General features: G+C 44.1%; 1 long non-coding RNA gene across 9 annotated transcripts in view; it reads right to left on the reverse strand.

The window, feature by feature from the left end:
• Window positions 1-303: 303 nt before the first annotated feature.
• LOC112981814 (uncharacterized) overlaps window positions 304-16934 on the reverse strand; it is a 32240-nt gene continuing 15609 nt past the window's right edge. For 4 of the 9 annotated variants that reach the window (XR_010391713.1, XR_010391706.1, XR_010391708.1 and 1 more), the window contains 3 exons: window positions 12913-13020; window positions 9795-9942; window positions 7689-7923 (listed from right to left, as the gene is read on the reverse strand). This is a non-coding gene — a long non-coding RNA (uncharacterized LOC112981814). Of the gene's footprint in view, window positions 664-7688; window positions 7924-9794; window positions 9943-12912; window positions 13021-16934 lie in introns of those variants that run through there. The other 5 variants (XR_010391710.1, XR_010391709.1, XR_010391711.1 and 2 more) reach the window with 5 other exon arrangements.

Genomic DNA, 16934 nt, shown 5'->3' on the forward strand with positions numbered 1-16934 from the left:
TGTACTTGCTGGCTCCTCGCTAAAATGGAGTAAAGCTCAAGCTGAGATGAAGGGAGTATCTGTAAAGGAGGGGAAACAGCGCCCTGTGGCACGAGCCATCACCCGCTGCAAGGAAACAAGAGCTGCCGCAGCGAGACAACTGCTTCTGTTTGCTGCCCCCTTTTAGCGCCAGTGCAGCAGCAACGAGCTCTTCTCGATGCAGCAGCTGCAGGACAAGCTGGGGCTGAGGAGCAGGGCAATGCCTCCTTTGCAGAGCTGTTAGCAGGGGATAAATAAACCATGCATTAAACAAACCAAATGTCACCTTGTTTTAGTTGTGGCTTGCTCCAATTTTTATTTCCAAGAGCAAAAACAATCCAGTGCGATGCTCCTCTGCCCAAATCCCAGTCCGCTCTTCCTGGAGCATGGCTCTGTGGTGAGAGGCTGCAGGGAGCAGAGCGAGCTGGCAAACACAGGCCCCTTCCTTCTGCAGCAGCTCCTTGAGGGGTAAAGGCAGGCAAAAAACAGTTATTGCTCCTTTGAACTAGGTCTTGAGGAGGAAAAAAAAAAAAAGATCACTTACTTTTTGCTCCAGCTCTAGTTAGGGTCTAAAACAGTGGCCCCCCAGTCAGCTGGAGGAGGTGTGGACAGAGGTGAAAGAGCAGTTATTCTCAGCACCAAGCACTTAGGAAAAGAAAAACACATTTTAATAGCAACATAGCAGGACTAGGAACTCTAGACACTTTCCCTCTATGAACAATATGGCTCAAGCCCTGCTTTCCCCAAGCAGGGGAAGGAGTGCAGCTCTGCACACTGGCCTTGGGCCCCCACCACCACCTCCAGCAGCCCCAGTCCCAGCGCTTCACTTCTCTGCACCGACAGCGCAGCGGGTGCCGGTTTCCCACACCTAACCTGGGGCTGCACACTTAACCCAAGCACAGCGGGAGCTTCAGCTACAGCCAGGCCAGGCAAAAGCACAGGGCATCAACAGGAAAACTCCCCCAGCCTCACGTGGGCTGTAGCTAGAGTACTGAGATGCCTGTTCTTGCCAGCAGGTTTAGAGAAGCAGTATGGTTTTCCAAGTCGCTCCTGGGGTGGATGGACAGGACAAGGGATTTCCCTAAGGGCCGACCCAGAGCCACAGCCTTTGCCATTTATAAAGCCTCATCCTCCATGGGGTTTTGAGCTGAGATTTATCTGTGCTCCTACTTGTTTGACCCTACCAGGCTTTCCTGCGGGGAACGCACGCCCCAGCGCAGCACCCTGCACCCATTGCACAGCCCTGAAAACAGCCCCCACTGCCCACCTCGGTCACAGGGGCTTTGCAGACGCTCCCGGGATTGCCGTGCCTCCAGCAGGCAGCAAGGGGCCTCCTCCAAGCCATCCTGCCTGGACACACTGCACACAGCCAACCCTCGGGAACAGGGAAACCCCTGCAAACCCCAACCAAACACGTCCTGTCTGGGAACCGGCTCTCTACTGCAGAGGAGCCAGCGATGGCAGCACCTCGCCAGGAACACCTGCCCCGCAGCACCCAAAGGCAACAGCAGGCGACACATCCCGATATCTAGCACCGCCCCCCCAGCTCGCTAGCACGCGGAGCTGCTGTTGTGCACCAAGCACAGCATCATCACCCCCCCCCCCCCAAACAAAGCTCTGGGGAGCAGCGGGCGGTTGGGGAACCCCAGTGATGGGCCCTGCCCACCCCCCGCCAGGGACACCCCCGCGCTCACAGGGCCGTCGGAGGAAGCAAGGCACCAGCCGTGGTGTCCCCATGCTGCTCATCCCGCTGTCCCCGAGGCCCGTGGATGGGGAGCCGTCCTTCTGTGCTGGCTCACCCCAGGAGGCAAGAACAGGCTCCCCAAGCAAAGGCAGAGCCGGTGCCAGAGCACCCGGCTCTCAGCACGGAGAAGCTTCGCATTGCCACACAGAGGGACAAAGCCGAACCTCCCCACCTCGTGCCAGCTGCGCTCCCCAGCCATCCCTGGGGACACAGCAGGCCCAGGGGAGAGATGAAATCGCTCTGTCCTGGCCTGCCGGGGAGCTGCAGCTCCCAGCACAGGCAGCAATCCCAACCCATCCTCAACTTCTGCAGCCAGGACCGAGGGCTGAGCCAGGCCGGGCGCAGGGCTCAGTCCCAGCTGGCCCCTCCACCCTGCTGCCCCACCGGACCAGCAATGCCACCACTTCAGCCCCTTTGCCAGTGCAGGAGGAAGAGAGAGGCAAACACCAGCTCCCCTCAAGCAAAACATCCCCGTGGCGGCTATCGCTAGCACGGCTGTAAGCACAGCTTCACAGAGCCTCACGCCCCTGAGCCAACAGAAACCGGCTTTGGGAAGACCCTGCTGCACAGACTGGATTCAGGGACTGTTTCCCCCTCTGCCCCCTGCCCCATGCCCATGCCAGGTGCTCGGGGCAGGGCAGAGGCTGATTCTGCATCACATTTTGGACCCTTTTCTGCCAAGCAAAACTCCTTTCTCCGCGGGCACAGCACAGCCCTACAGACCGGTGCTGGGAAGAGGACGCGGTACACCCGGAGCCGACTGCGCCTGTCCCCAGCCAGCGACCCACAGCCACAGCTGGCCCCGGCTACGCTGGGTGCAGCCATGCAGGTTTTGGGCAAGGCATGGGCACGGCGCAGGATTTCCTCCCCCTCGCTCAGGGCTGAGGCCAGGTAGAGAAATACGAGTGCCTGGGAAGCGTTTCTGCTCACCCGCAGGACGGCTCTTTAGCAATTCCTCACCCGCAGGTTTGGAGGCGGTCAGAAGGCTTCTCCCCACAGTTTCTCCACGCCAGTGCCCCCCGCGCGGCCCAGCCTTCCTGCAGCCGCGCTCCACACCCGGAGCTCGCTGGGGAGCATCACTTTAAAGGCCAAACAGCAGGACGAGGCTTAACAGTGCTGCTCCAAAACAGCGATTCACTGTTTGCCCAGAGATTTACACCTTGGTTTCCCTTCTTTGAATCCCTCCCCCTCCCTCCACAGCTGCAGCCGGGGCCTTCACCATCCAGCCCCCGTTCAACGGAGAGCCTTGAAATGGCCATGCTTAAGGGCAACTCTCTGCAGCCCAAAGCCAGAAGCCCCCGGGTGCCCGCGCAGCCAGCGGCGCTCAGTAACTCGGTGCTGCAGGACAGACGCTTCGCAATACCCCAGCCGTACGGCCCGCGCCGGGACACAGAGCAGGGCCGGGGATCCCCACCAGCGATCCCACAGCGCAGGCTGCGGTCAGGAGGAGCACCCGCTCACGGCCCACGGGATCAGTGCCGCAGGCTCAGCCCTGCACCCAGGCGCTCTCCCACCCGGCACAGCACCTGACCCACCGTCTGGGCCCGCAGCCCTTTGGGGCAGAGGCTGGCAGTTCCGGTGCGAGAACGGGCATCCCCCACATCTGCTCTGCCACGTGTCCCTTCAGTCCTAACGGGGAACCAGGCGATCACACACAAGCAAATGAAACTCTCCCTCTCCTGAGCCAAGCAGTGATCATGCTACAGCTTCCCAAAACTTCGGCATCACGGCCCCCCCCTCGCCCCACACTGGCCCTTTTGGTGCACGCTGCAGGGACCAGGCACCTCTGCAGCGCCTGGAGACGAGCCCTGCAGCAAAACACGAGGGGGTGAAGACCTGCAGTGGGGCAGAGTGTCCACCGCTCTCCAGCGCAGGGTGCAAAGGTCCCTGTGGCTGCCCTTGGTCCAGGCAGCCCCGGGGCAGAGACGAGCAGAGCCTGTGCCAGGGAAGAGGGTCATCTGCACCAGGGAATGGGGAAGCTGCCCTGTCCCCAAGGGGCCACTACTGTGACTTATTGCCATTCCCAGAGACAGAAGGGAAAGGACCAGCACAGCCCCTGGTGCTGTATGTGAGGAAAGGGGCCAGCTAGCGAGGCCCTGGAAATGAGAACGTGCAACATTGTCTGTTCTCTTTTACAGAGGAGAAGGAAATACAGTAAGACTTGCTTCTAACCACACACAGAAAGATACCAGGACTCAGAAGGGTGAAAGACAGACTCACAGACATGCATGCTAACCACTAGGCTTTGCTCCTTCACTTCAGGAGATTGTTCCCTCCCAAAAAAAAAGAGAAAGAAACTCCTCACCTGCAGTTCTTCCACCAGCCCAAGGAGCAGCCCAGCACTCAGAGCTCAGCACCCGACCATCCCAGCTTGCGCCAGCAGCCCCAGTGCAATCACAGCAACAGACTCAGCTGCTGCAGGTCAAGGAAGCGGCTGCCGCCTCCAGCCCCAGCTGCTATCCTTCACCTCCCCTCAGCCACAGCACCACTGCCTCCATCCTGCCAGATAAATCAGATGTTCATTTTCTGCACTATTTTTTTCTTTTGGTAAAATGGATGTGGTATAAAAAACAGAGCTGTAACTAAAAATAACCCTCTTTTCCTTCTCTCCACATCTACAACCACTGAAGACACCTGAGCCAACTTAGTTTGGTGCTGGCAACTCTCAGCCTTCTTCAGTTACACCTACGGTAGTGTTTAAATGCATGAGCTCCCTTGCTTGAGAAGTGGTTGTTTCCAGACTTGTGGTATGAGTGTCTTTACAGACCTAGAAAGACCTGTAAGTAATCTTATTAATTTATTTATAATTTTTGTTAAGCTGCTGTCCAGGTTGAGACCCATATAGCTGTCAGAATAGGACATTAGATAAAGACTATACGCCTGAAGGCTCTCAAAGAGAAGTTTGAAGTACTTCTTAAATTTCAAGCGATGTTTGGTGTGCCCTGAAGCTTTCAGTGCTCCCCAGAGCCCTCCCTTGGGCTTTTGATGTACCCCCAAGAGCCTTGCATGGGCCTTATGGTTCTCAAACTTAGTCTTTGAATTTCCTTTGTGCCCCTGCTCTGGGTTTTGCATATTCTCACTGCTCCATCGTAACAAAGTACGCCCGACTGCATAATTGTCTTACAGCTCCACAGCTTGCTCAAAACCACAACCCCTGCACAGCATGTGACCCCAGAAAATAAAAGGTAGTTTCTGTGTGCACAGAGAGAAGGAGCCCCATCCAACAGTGCTGGAAGGGGGGCAGAGCCCTGCAGCTGAAGGAAGGCTCAGCACAGGCAGCACGCCTCATGCACCATCCCTCTTCCAAACTGTGTCCCTGCTCCTCAGCCATGACCGCAAAGGACAGTGACTTTGGTCAGTCCATGACTTTGGTACCCCAACCCTTGACAGCAGAACTGAGACTTTCTAATTAATCTAGCAGAAGGAGTTTTGAAGCAACTTGAAGGAAGCAACATGAATATGCACCATATATAGCCAAAGCCTGCTGTCTATTGAAATGGCTCATTAATACCGCACAGACAAAGCAAATGACTGATGCTTACTGCAGTTAAACATATCTGTGCTTGGATTATTGAAGCAGTGCAGAATATTTCACCCCATATGGTTTGCCTGAAGAGGCTGTTTCAGATAATGGTTCTCGTGTTGTTTCCATGGAATTTCAATATTCCCCAGAAGATGCTTGCTGGAGCACTCCAGAGCAACTTTGTGTCATTTGGTGCCATGTGAACTAGCAGAATGCTGGGTACTTACAATTAAAAGCAGATTACAGAAAAATAATAATGAGGTTCAAATTTAAAAAAAGGGAGCATCGAATGTTTTCACTGCTGGTTTACTGACCCAGAAACTTTCAACAGGGTTTTTTAAGAAATGTCAGTTACAAAATAATTTTATGTATGTGGATAAAATTAATCAAAATCACTGGATGAGAACTAGCACAAGATTAAGCATCCACAAAATATGCCTAGGCACCAGATATATCCTGGCAGGAGGGATGGAAAGAAAGAACTGGGACTCATGCTCCATCTGCTAATAATGATAATGAAGAAATATAGCAGTGCTACTACAAGACAAAGGTTCAGAAAGGAAAAGCCCTTGAAATGGAAAGTGCTGTAAATGCAGCTATAAGGAAAGAAAGCCACTGGGCTTTATGGTACCAACAATGTAAAAAACATCCTGTTCACACAGATCAAAGGGCCATGTAGTCTCTCTGCTCACGTCTTGTGACCTTTAGTGGGTGTTAAGGAAAAAAATATAGGGCGATATATTCTTTTTTTGGACAAGTTTTTCAATTGTCAATTAATAGCCTATGGTCATGGGAATTTATAGTCCAAGCAAACACAGGTGAACAGAGGGAGAAGATACAGCACTTGGGCAGTGGGTAAGACTGACGGTTGGTTTGTTAGTCCATGTAGGAGTAGATGTGTGCATGTATTTCTATACACTTACCTGCACATATGCTCTGTCTAGGAACATCAGTGAGATGAGGAGGCAGGTGTGAACAAGAGGTTAACAGCTTTGATGAAGGAATGAGGATCTCTGATGTGTGGTGGCAAATAGAATACACACTGGAGTTTGAGGAGCCTGAATAGCTTGTGAAGGAGTGGGCAGATTTTACACCTGAACTCCCATGGTCCTTCCATAATCTGTGAGCCCTCTCTTACCACCTGCCTCTCCTCCAGCCCTGCTGAAGTTACATCAGGAGGTCTCTCCAGATGGAAAGAGTGCAGGGTCCCCCTGCCCGGACAGAGCTCTTCCCAAAACACCGCAGGCGAAGACAAGATGTTCTGGTATCCTCTGTTCCCTTCTGTGGCCTGCTATCTACAAATAACAGTAAGGTGCTGTCATCCTCTATAAAGACTTTAGGTAGACTGTGCTTAAGTAGATGCTCATGCTGTGCTGGTTGTTTCAGTATTTGCTGCCAGAGTTGCATGGGATGCTGCGTGGTGCCAGGCTCCGTTCCACATTCCTGATGGGAACGCACTCTACTCGGCACTGAGCTTTTCACCTCTATTCTGTAAACTCTCCCTAGCCTCACTTGTGTCTGTTAAGCTATTTTTGCTTTGCTTCCTCCCTTATACCTATTTACCTTTTAAGTCCTCCTGCTTTTCTTCCTACCTTACATCTATTTACCTGACAAGTCCTCCTATCTGCCTTGCTTCTCAGATCTGCCCGCACACAGTGGCCCCTCTGCTGTCGATTGCACATAAAACCCTGTTCATGCCTGAAGCAGCGCTCAATGTTGGACAAGTCTCCATGGACACATTGCTGAATGCTGGCAAGTCTCAGCTGAGCATACATGGAGTGAGATGGTGAGGAACTCACAACGGGTCAGATTTCAAGGGAGGAGCAAAAGTGCATCTCTTTCTCTAGGGTTATTCCTTTGCTAAGTTTCAAAGCCTTACTTCAAATATTAAAAGACTCCAGCTTTTCAAAAAGGGACTATACAGGATTGTTATCAGTAGGTTTGTTCATACATATGTTCAATATTAAATATAAAGTGCAAATATAAAGGTATGTATGTATTTAAACATTGCAAAAATGGTGTATTTTTTCCTAATCCTTTTGGCATTTTACTTGACACTCTAAAAAACATGAAAATAAATAGGCAGAGTAAGACACTCAGTATGATATCTTAAAATAATTAACTCAAATGGTTACAGTTTGGTAGTGGTATAAGCAATGAAAAACAAAGGCAGAAATGTCAAACTACCCGAACTGCTTATAACTGGTTGTAAATCAATAGGCAGGAAAACTTTTGACCTACATGAACAGAAGCACGAAACAGAAAAACCTCAGAATAAAATCCATGGCTGACAGAGCTTAGTGCAAGAAAGTTGTGTTTGCAAATGAAATCCTAGCAGCAGTACAGGGTCACTGTTCAGTGCAGACAGTAGAATTGTGAAGGATTATGCAGAAAATGCAGAAGTGTTCAAACAGACTTTTATTCAGTATTTGGAAAGAAGGATGATTTGCTTTCATTGCTTGAAGATGATGAAATACCTTCTAGTCTATTAGTAACTGAGAAAGATGTTAGAATATATAAGCAATGAACATTTTTAAATCAGCAGGCTCAGAAACTCCGAAATAGTTGGCAGAGAAGCTCTTGGGTCCACTAACATTGAACGTTAATAGAAGATCCGTATGTGCCCAACTTATGCATTCTGTTAAATGAGAAGGGAAACAAAGGGAATCACTGATCCATCAGAGAAAAAAACAGCTCTGGGTCAAAGTGAGGGAGGGTTTCTTTCCATAACATGTATCATTAGGATTGTCAAGTATAACGTGGAGTCCAGTTGTCCTAACGAACTGGAGTCACCATCTTCCAGGGCTCGTTTAACCTGGTGGCTTTGAGATACTGAGTTGTCACTCAAACCAAAAAGTTTCTTTTTAGTAAGAAAACTTTGACTTCTGGATTCCTAACTGCAGCAGGTGTGTAAGTTCATTCAAAGAACTGTGTAGGTCTAGAAAGTATTATCAGACACTGGAAATGATTACTGTACCACGATGGTGCCCAAATACATCCTACATGTCCAGCTGAAGTTACAGCTGTGCATAAAACTATCTTTGGCACTTACTGATGTTTTCAACCACAAAAGACAGTGTTGTAGTAAACAAGCTAGTGGAAGTTGAACAGTGGGAGTTCTAATACACTGTGTTTTATCTCCCATTTAATGTAATGAGGGCTTCACTGAAAAAAGAAAAGCAAAAAAAAGATTAATCAAAATCCTATGTGAATTTATATATGGATCACAAAAATGTTTCTAGAATATCCAAGACATGGTCAAGGGATAAAGTTAGATGAAGTTAGGATTTATCTCGATTACCTAACCTGGCATTAAAATCCTTTCCACTGATCAGCAAACAGAGGGATAAAAAGATTTCAGAGACATTATGTAGGTCTGGAATAATTCCCAGTACAAGTTCCTATAAGAAGAGGAATTGTGGGAGGAATACAAATATTAATCAGAAGAAAAGGTTCTAAATTGGGAAACTGTGTTCTGGCAATGAGACAAAAATCTAAGTCATTAGCGTAACAACCTCTAATCCCTATCAAAGCAGCCAGTCTTATGACAGAGACAGACATGAAATGGCTTTCTCCATAAATATTTCATTTTTTATTAACTCTAACATTTTATGTCTGGACACAACAAGTATTTTGTGAAAAATATCATGAAAAAACAGAGACATTTGGCTGAACAACCCAAAACGTTGTAGAGAACTCATTCTCTAGGAAATAGGGAAAGATATTTTAAAGTTGTTTTTTCCTACCTCAGAGCAGAAAATTCCCATGTACAACTTTTAAAAGTAACATGTCCCAACAAGCTGCCTATCTAATCAAGTCCAGAGCTGTGCTACTATTCTGACCCTGACTTCCATTGGAAACTTCCTGACAGGCACCAAAATATCTTATTTAAGTTTTCCAATAATAGCAGTTCTGATTTATGAAAACATAAGTAAGTATCTTCTACATCAGGAAAGTTGAGAGATGCTGTGAAAGGTCCTCTGGTCACAGCATTCAAATGGAGCATCAGGCAGTAATCTGGTGACAACTGCTCATATAAAGTAGATCATTCCTATCCAGAGACAGAGGAAGATACATATGCACACCCAAGCTCTGAGATTACTCAGAGCACCCTCTTTTTTGCATGTAATTGCAAATCTTTTCCCTTCAGAGGCTGTGCCAGCGTAAGAAGCTCCTGTGGCAGCACCATGGTTGTGACAATACAACTGCATTGGGGCTAAAATTCAAAGTGGATCAAGGCGGATCCCAGTTAAGAACAGCCCTGTTTTGGGGAAAGAGTTTGTGTGTTTGTTTTAAGGTAGCCCCATTCTCTGTCGAAGGTTCCCGGGCAGCCTCTCAGATGAACAACCATGACCAAAAGGGACTGGGGACAGAAAGGGATGGGAACATCTTTAGCCTTGTACCGGCACTGGAAGAAGTCTACTTGTAATCACGGTCTTTGATTAAGGTGATTCATAAAGCAGAAAATTTCATGCAGGTGTGGAAGGCTGAAGTGCTTTTCTGTCTTACCTGGAACAGTAAGGTCAGAGCCTCTATCGCTTTTGACAGTTGAATGAGCCTTGGTGTCTTTGGCAGGACGCTGGCTTCTCATCAGCCTTCCAGAAAATTTTAATCCATTTACGCTTTTGACATACACAACATCATATGGCAAAAAGTTCTACAATTTAATAATGTGTTATATCAGAATGTATAACTTCCCATTTCAGAACTGATGCTGATAATTTCATGGGGTATCCTTTACTTCTCCTCATTGTTTCCTAACTGGCTATGATTCTCAAGGTGTCTGTCCCATGCCCCACTATTTTCTCTCACCTGGTATGAAAACTACTCTAAACTACTAATAATTTAATGTTCAACCCATAATTGAATGTGTATATTTAGGGTTAATTCTTCCCAGACAAACTACTTCGCATTTATTAGTGTTGACTTTCATATGCCATTTTTGGCTCAGTCACTCGCTACTGTGAGAACCTTCTGCCTCTCTTCTCAGGGTTAGATGATTATCTCAACTAATTTTATGCCATCTACAAACTTTGTCACTGCAATAGTCACCTCCCTTTACAGACCATTTATAAGAATATTGAATAGCAGAGGTTCTCATTCAAGCAGCTGTATGAGTGAACTTCAGAGCTCCCCCCATTGTGAAAACTGACCATTTTCTCCTACTTTTTGTACCATTTTTTCTCCAGCTATTTACTTACAAGAGGACTCCTTATTATCTCAGCTTAAGTACTTAAAAGATCTTTGCAGAAAAACTTACTGATATTTGTTTGAAAGTCCGTAAACACTTCATCTACTAGTTCAGCCTTACCTACAAGCTTGTTCACATCTTCAAAGAGTTTGAATAGATTTACGAGACATGGTCTCCTTCCACAAGAGTCATAATGACTTTTTCCAAATAAATTACATTTATGAAATTGTCTACCAGTTTTCTTCTTTATTATTGTACTTTTTACTCATTTATTCAGTTTGGAAGTGAGATTTACTGATCTATCATTTTCCACATTACTCCTGTAGTCCTTTTTCTCAAGGCTGGAGACACATTTGCCACTTGTCATTCTTCTTGCAGTGTGGTCAGCTTAAATGGCACTTTTCATGCTACATTTAGCTTTCTCTTAATCTAGTATGTGAGGTCTTTCAGAACTCTTGACTAGGTATCATCTTATCTTGGTGCTTTCTCACTGTTCATTTTATTGATTTGTTCCAAAGTGTTCTCTACTGAAACTTCATTTAGGACAATTCCTCATGCTCTCCACTGCTTCACCACTAATGTACCCCTTTCCATCCTTCCTCTATAATTGTTCCCTATTATTACAGTTTCCTATCCTTCTGCCAAGTTTCTGAGGAATTTATTATGTCAATAACTTCCTTTAAAATCAGACATTCTAGTTCACCTCTTTTAGGCTTCAGGCTTGCAGCATTTGTATAGATACATTTCATCATTTTTTTTATTGATTTAGTTGCCCATTTTTCATGTGGCCTGCTTAACTGGGACTTTAATTGCTGAGACCATTCTTTGCTATTTCCTTCCTCAATGATATTGATTTCAGTTCTTTCAATTTTTCTAAATTACAAGAATTTTCTTATTTCTCTTGAAGAGGAGATGCCACCTTGAACTACCTTCATTTGCATATTTGGTGAGTTTCCCCAAATGCAAGTACAAAAATACTTCACCACTTTAGAACGTTAAAACCCTGCAGTCTAGTTTTATATTGATTTACATAGCTTACCTCTCCTGTAAAAATCTACCTCACCAGTGACTGAGAATCTGCTTGTCTGTCTGCCCAGCATGGTACTGGGAGAGTTTACAACACTGTTTTTGCTTTAAGAGTATCTTCCCTACTCATTCCTCTGTCATTGGTATCCACATGATTCACAACAACAGTGTTCTCTTGCACTGAATGGGGACACAAAATTCCAAAAAAGGCCAGCGCTCCAGCACTGAGGAAAATATAACTTCCTCCCATGTTTTAATAAGACATTTTGTTAACACCTCCCAGTATGAGACTTTTGTGATTGCTCACTCATGTTTCATTTTTGATTTTCTCCAGTTCTCATATCCTTCCCTGCAATACTGCTGCCTAATCAGTTATCCCTTTTTTATATTTTGGTATTTATCTTCTCTTTCATAAATGTGGCACTTTGCACTCATCTCCTTTTCTAGTTTTATTCTGTTGATTTTTGGATCACATTCCCCAGTTTCTCAAGATCATTAGAACTTTGATCCTGACCTTCAAATTGCATCTTGGTATTATCCACAAATTTTATAAGTGAGTTCTCTGTTATATCATCTAAGCCATTAATTAAAATACTGAGCAGAACTGGGCCCAGGACATAACTCCAGCAAGACTCCAGTCAAAATAACCTCCCAGTCTGACAGTGCATCATTGCCACCCACATTACAGTAATATCATGTACATTCTAAATGATGAACCTGAAGCTATGAATTGTGCGTGGCCTGCTAGGACAATTAATTCAGGCATGGTGGCCCCTCCCCTATTGCTTTTTGGATCCAGACTAGAGTCTACAGGGAGCAGGGCTGCCCACCAGATGGGCTATTTTGGGTACACTGCAGGCCATCTTCTCTAGGAGCCCAGTTCGTGCCTCTGATCATGGCAATATGTGGATCTGTCTGCACATACACAATAAGCTTCATCACCTCAGGAAGCACTGGCTTTTCTGCACTTGCACAATGCACTTAGGCATTAGAGGAAGGGCTGCAACATACAGTCTCTCACTGATACAGAAAGAAGGTAAGTGACTCACCTAGCCAGAAACACTGGGCACATTGATATAGACCATATTTCTTTAGTCTGCTTCCGAGAGAATCATGTGGAACAGTTTCAAAAGCTTTCCTAAAGCAAAATATGTCCCATCTGCTTCTTTCTCTTCATCCAGTAGACATTATTTTCTCAAAGAAGGAAATTAGATTGAGATTGCATGATTTATTCTTGGCAGATCTATCTGGCCTTTCTTTTTTTCTTTTTATCTTTTTTATCTTGCTTTAAATTGATCATTTAATATTTTTTCAGACTTATCTCTAGGCAGACTGGTCTCTAGTTCCCCGATTTCCCTTTTTCAAAAATGTAAACTGTGTTGGCTCTTCTGTAATGCTCAGTGATCTTACCTGTCTTCCATGATAGTCAGTAATACCTCAGTAATTGCTTCAGCTAGTGTCTTCATTACCTACATGGTTCTCACAGAACATACACGGAGCAGTCTGAGGCCAGAGCTTCTGATCCGGAGGAGCAAAGAGAGAAAAAAAAAAAAGACACAAAACACTGTAAAAGGACACCGGGGGCTAGACCAAGCTTAAATCGGTTGCTCTCATACCTGCTTCAAGGAGGCTAGCATAGCATAGGATAGCACAGTGTAGCACAGCATAAATGGGGTCTGCCTTCAAGCTGAAGAAAGGCAAGCTGATAACTCCAGGAAAGCTATATCTGAAAATACATTTTAGTTGAGAACTTTTTGGTCTACTGCGCTGATGGGAATTTAAATACCAAGATCAATAGCAGATGTGGATGTGATGACAGGAACTTGATGACTTGCAGGCAGAATATGAACAGGTCTTCTATGAGACACCAAGGTGGATGCTAGAGAGTGCTGGGAAGGGGCATACGATCATACTACATGTCACAAATTTTAAAGGGAAATGCAAGCGAAAGATCCTGGAAGGTAAAATCAGACTGCTGGCTAGAAGATTTAGCCCCAGGGTACTACTGACAGTTTCTCTGAAATCCTTCCAGTTATACATAGAACTCCAGTTAGGCAGAGAGAAAGAAGACGCTATCCAGAGGTGATGGTCTCCATCAAAACTCAAAAGTGAAATCAGAGTGCTCACAAGGCAAATGAATATGGTGTGTTTAATTAAGTAGGAGATTGGGGAAATCTGTCATGAGGTAAAGCAAACAGATTGTTAAGGGTTGGTATAACAACCAGGTTGAATAAGGTTAGGAACAGTTCGAATGTGGTTGGGAATAGGTCACAGGTGAAGTTGTATTGTATCAAGAAGACAGTGGACTAAGAAGTTAAACACAGGTGAGTACCAAAAATTAAGAACTATAAGTTTGTGTATACACAGGCAAAAGCTTAAAAAATAAAGTCTAGAAGAAGTAAAATCGAGCTAATAAATTCAGATTTTGACATAGCAGAATATAGTAAATCCCAATGACAAAACCAATGGTATACTATAGTACGTGGCCATAAACTATGGAAAGTGAGTATAAGTCATAAAAATGAAATAATTTTTTTGCATCAAAAAAATGTTTCATTGAATCTAGTGAGACTAAAATTCTTACTGGAAAAGACTATACAGCTAAAAGTGTCTGGCTGCATTTCCTGAGCTGTAAGAATGGAAATATATGAGTAGGGCTATCTCATTGGTCACCAGAGGAAGAAGACTGAGTGCTTAGTGCTAAGAGGAGAAATACTAACCATGGGGACCCTAACTATCCATAAATTAACTGATATAATGGTACAATGGAAAAAAAGTTTACAGAATCAATTTATTGAAACACTTAATATTATGCAACATATAGGAGGAATAAATTCAAGAAGTAGTAGTCAATGAACCAACCACCTAGAGACGGTGAATATGGGCTATTCTTACAGAACAGAAAACTCTATCTTCAAACGCAGTAATCATGCTTTAGGAAGTCTTAATGGACAAGGACCTCACCACAAATGCTCAAGGTAAAAGCATGATAAAATGGGAGAAGCGATTAGAAATACGGAATCAGTTCAACCTCTGGATACCATGTCACTGAAACCACTAGTATATCTAATTCTGATGTTCACATTTAAGGATGTTGAAAAATTAGATTGGGGGCAGAAAAGAGCCATAAAAAGTATATGAGGACAGAAGAACATGTGTAACTGAGAAACTTAAACAGCTCAACTGAGAGGTGATTCGATAAATGTCTTCATAAGGGGAAAATATCAACCAACACTTTTTAATCTAGCAGAGACAGAAGAAAGACTAAGGGCTGAAAAATGAAAGTGATTCAAACCAGAAATGAAACACACATTTTTTAACAGCAGTGATGATTAAATTTGGGAACAAACTACCAGCTGAAGTGATGGATTTTGCAACTTTTGACATCTGGAACATATGTTCCTGTGAAAAGTTCAAGTTTTGATAAATAAGAATTTTTTTTCCTGAAAAATAATTTTGTCAGAAAATTCTTACTCACTATTTGGGTTACACATCTATTTAAAAAGAAAATAAGATGAGCCAGAAAAATAGCTCTGCATACTGAAAGTTGGTCAAAATGATAATTAAAAGCAGAATAATGGAGTTCCTAGATAAGGAATGTGATATGGTAAAAGCTAATTATTGCAGTGTCTGTAGCAAAAATTTTGCATCACTAATATTTCAGAAATATTTGAACATATCTCTATAATAATGATCAAAAGGGAACCGCTTGACATAATCTACTTGAACATTCAAAAGCCTTTTGACAGTCTTTTTCAGGCCTATTCTGGAAGAATACTTTATCACTAGATATTATGGATGCCACATAAAGCCAGAACATAGACCACATGCAAAGACCATAATAAGACCCAGAACACAGCCTAATATGACTACAGGCTTTTGGTTTTGGTTTTATGTAGTGGTGCTAAGTGGCATCATTCCAAGCATAATTTTTGTAATTGCAATCAAAGCACCAAGAATACTTGCATAAGTGGTTTTCATGTACTACAGGAATGAAGTATGATAATTAATGCATAGACAACTTGCAGAGCTTCAACAAACAGACCATGATCATTAACAAACATACCAACAAAGGCTAGTACGTCCATACGTAATTCAAGCAGAGTTGGGTTCCACGTTATTTTTGAGTCTTTAGAAGACTCCAGTTTATCTTGAGTCAATAAAATGTGAAGCATCACTGAAAAAGCATCCTCTCGGGATTCTTCACTGGACTGAGAATTGTGGCACTTCTCAGTAAGTGTCAGGCTTATCAGTGCTGTGAGTAAGCATCAGTTAGCCCTCGAACAAGCTGAGACTCTTCATTTTTTTCAGAACTGCATGTAATATTCTCCTGGCAGGGAACAACTCTTTTACTAAACTGCAGCACAAACTTGTTAAAGAAACCTGCCTCAACTCTGATCCAAAAACTGAAAGAGATCTAGGATATATTAGATCACTGTAGAAGGATCTGCCATTTGACTATAAGCCCTGGATCATTTGGAGTCAAGGGACACAAGAAATGCACTAATTATAAGGAAACATTCTTTGTAATATTTGTTTACCTACTTCAAATTACATGAGCAGGTTCAAGTATATTTTTGACCTATGAGTGGTTAATGACATCAATATTTGCAATACATTTTCATCCCTTCTTAAAGATCCTTTGTTCATTTTCCCATTTAGCTTTTCTCTTTATATTGTTAGATGAGACCTAGCAGCATCTTGGTGAGATCTTCATTAGCATTCAAATAAAAATTCCTCGTTTGCTTGTATAATGGGGAGATGAGTTCAATGTTCACTGTGAAGCTGCTACTATCAGAAGTGTTTACATTCATATCTACGTTTCATTTTCTTTTGATAGAACATAACAAAGCGTAAGAAAGGCTGCACTGGGTCAGATCAAAGGTTCGTCTAATGCAGTATGTTGTTTCCAATACAGATGCCTGGGGAAGGCATCTAAGAACATACCAGGCATAGAGCAATGCTTTCTTAGAATATTATTCTGTTTTCCAACAATTTCTTTCTTAAGACTTTCTGAGCAAGAAGCAGTATCATTAGTTTTAATATTTAACAGATTATATTTTAACTTCATTTCCCTCCATTTACTTTTGCTGTTACCCCCTGAGCACATATAAACTTTGAGCATCCACAATATCCTATGGCAAAGCATTTTACACCTTAACTATCAGCACTATGAAGAACCCTCAGCCAGATTAAATTGATTTCTAGTTCTTGCTTTGGAAATGACACTAAAAGGACTCCTAAGTTTTGAAAGAAGGCAGGTGAGGGAGATATGACTGAGGTTTATAAAATCATGAAGGTGGTGGATAAGCTGAATGCAGAATAGCTGTTCTCCAAAGCCTATGATACATGAACTAGGAAGCACTTAATTAAACTTGTAGATTGGTTTAAAGCAAACAAAGTATTTCTTTATACAGAGCATAGTGACTTTG

The sequence above is a fragment of the Dromaius novaehollandiae genome, chromosome 15 (genome assembly GCF_036370855.1).
Source record: "Dromaius novaehollandiae isolate bDroNov1 chromosome 15, bDroNov1.hap1, whole genome shotgun sequence".
NCBI classification, from domain to species: domain Eukaryota; kingdom Metazoa; phylum Chordata; class Aves; order Casuariiformes; family Dromaiidae; genus Dromaius; species Dromaius novaehollandiae.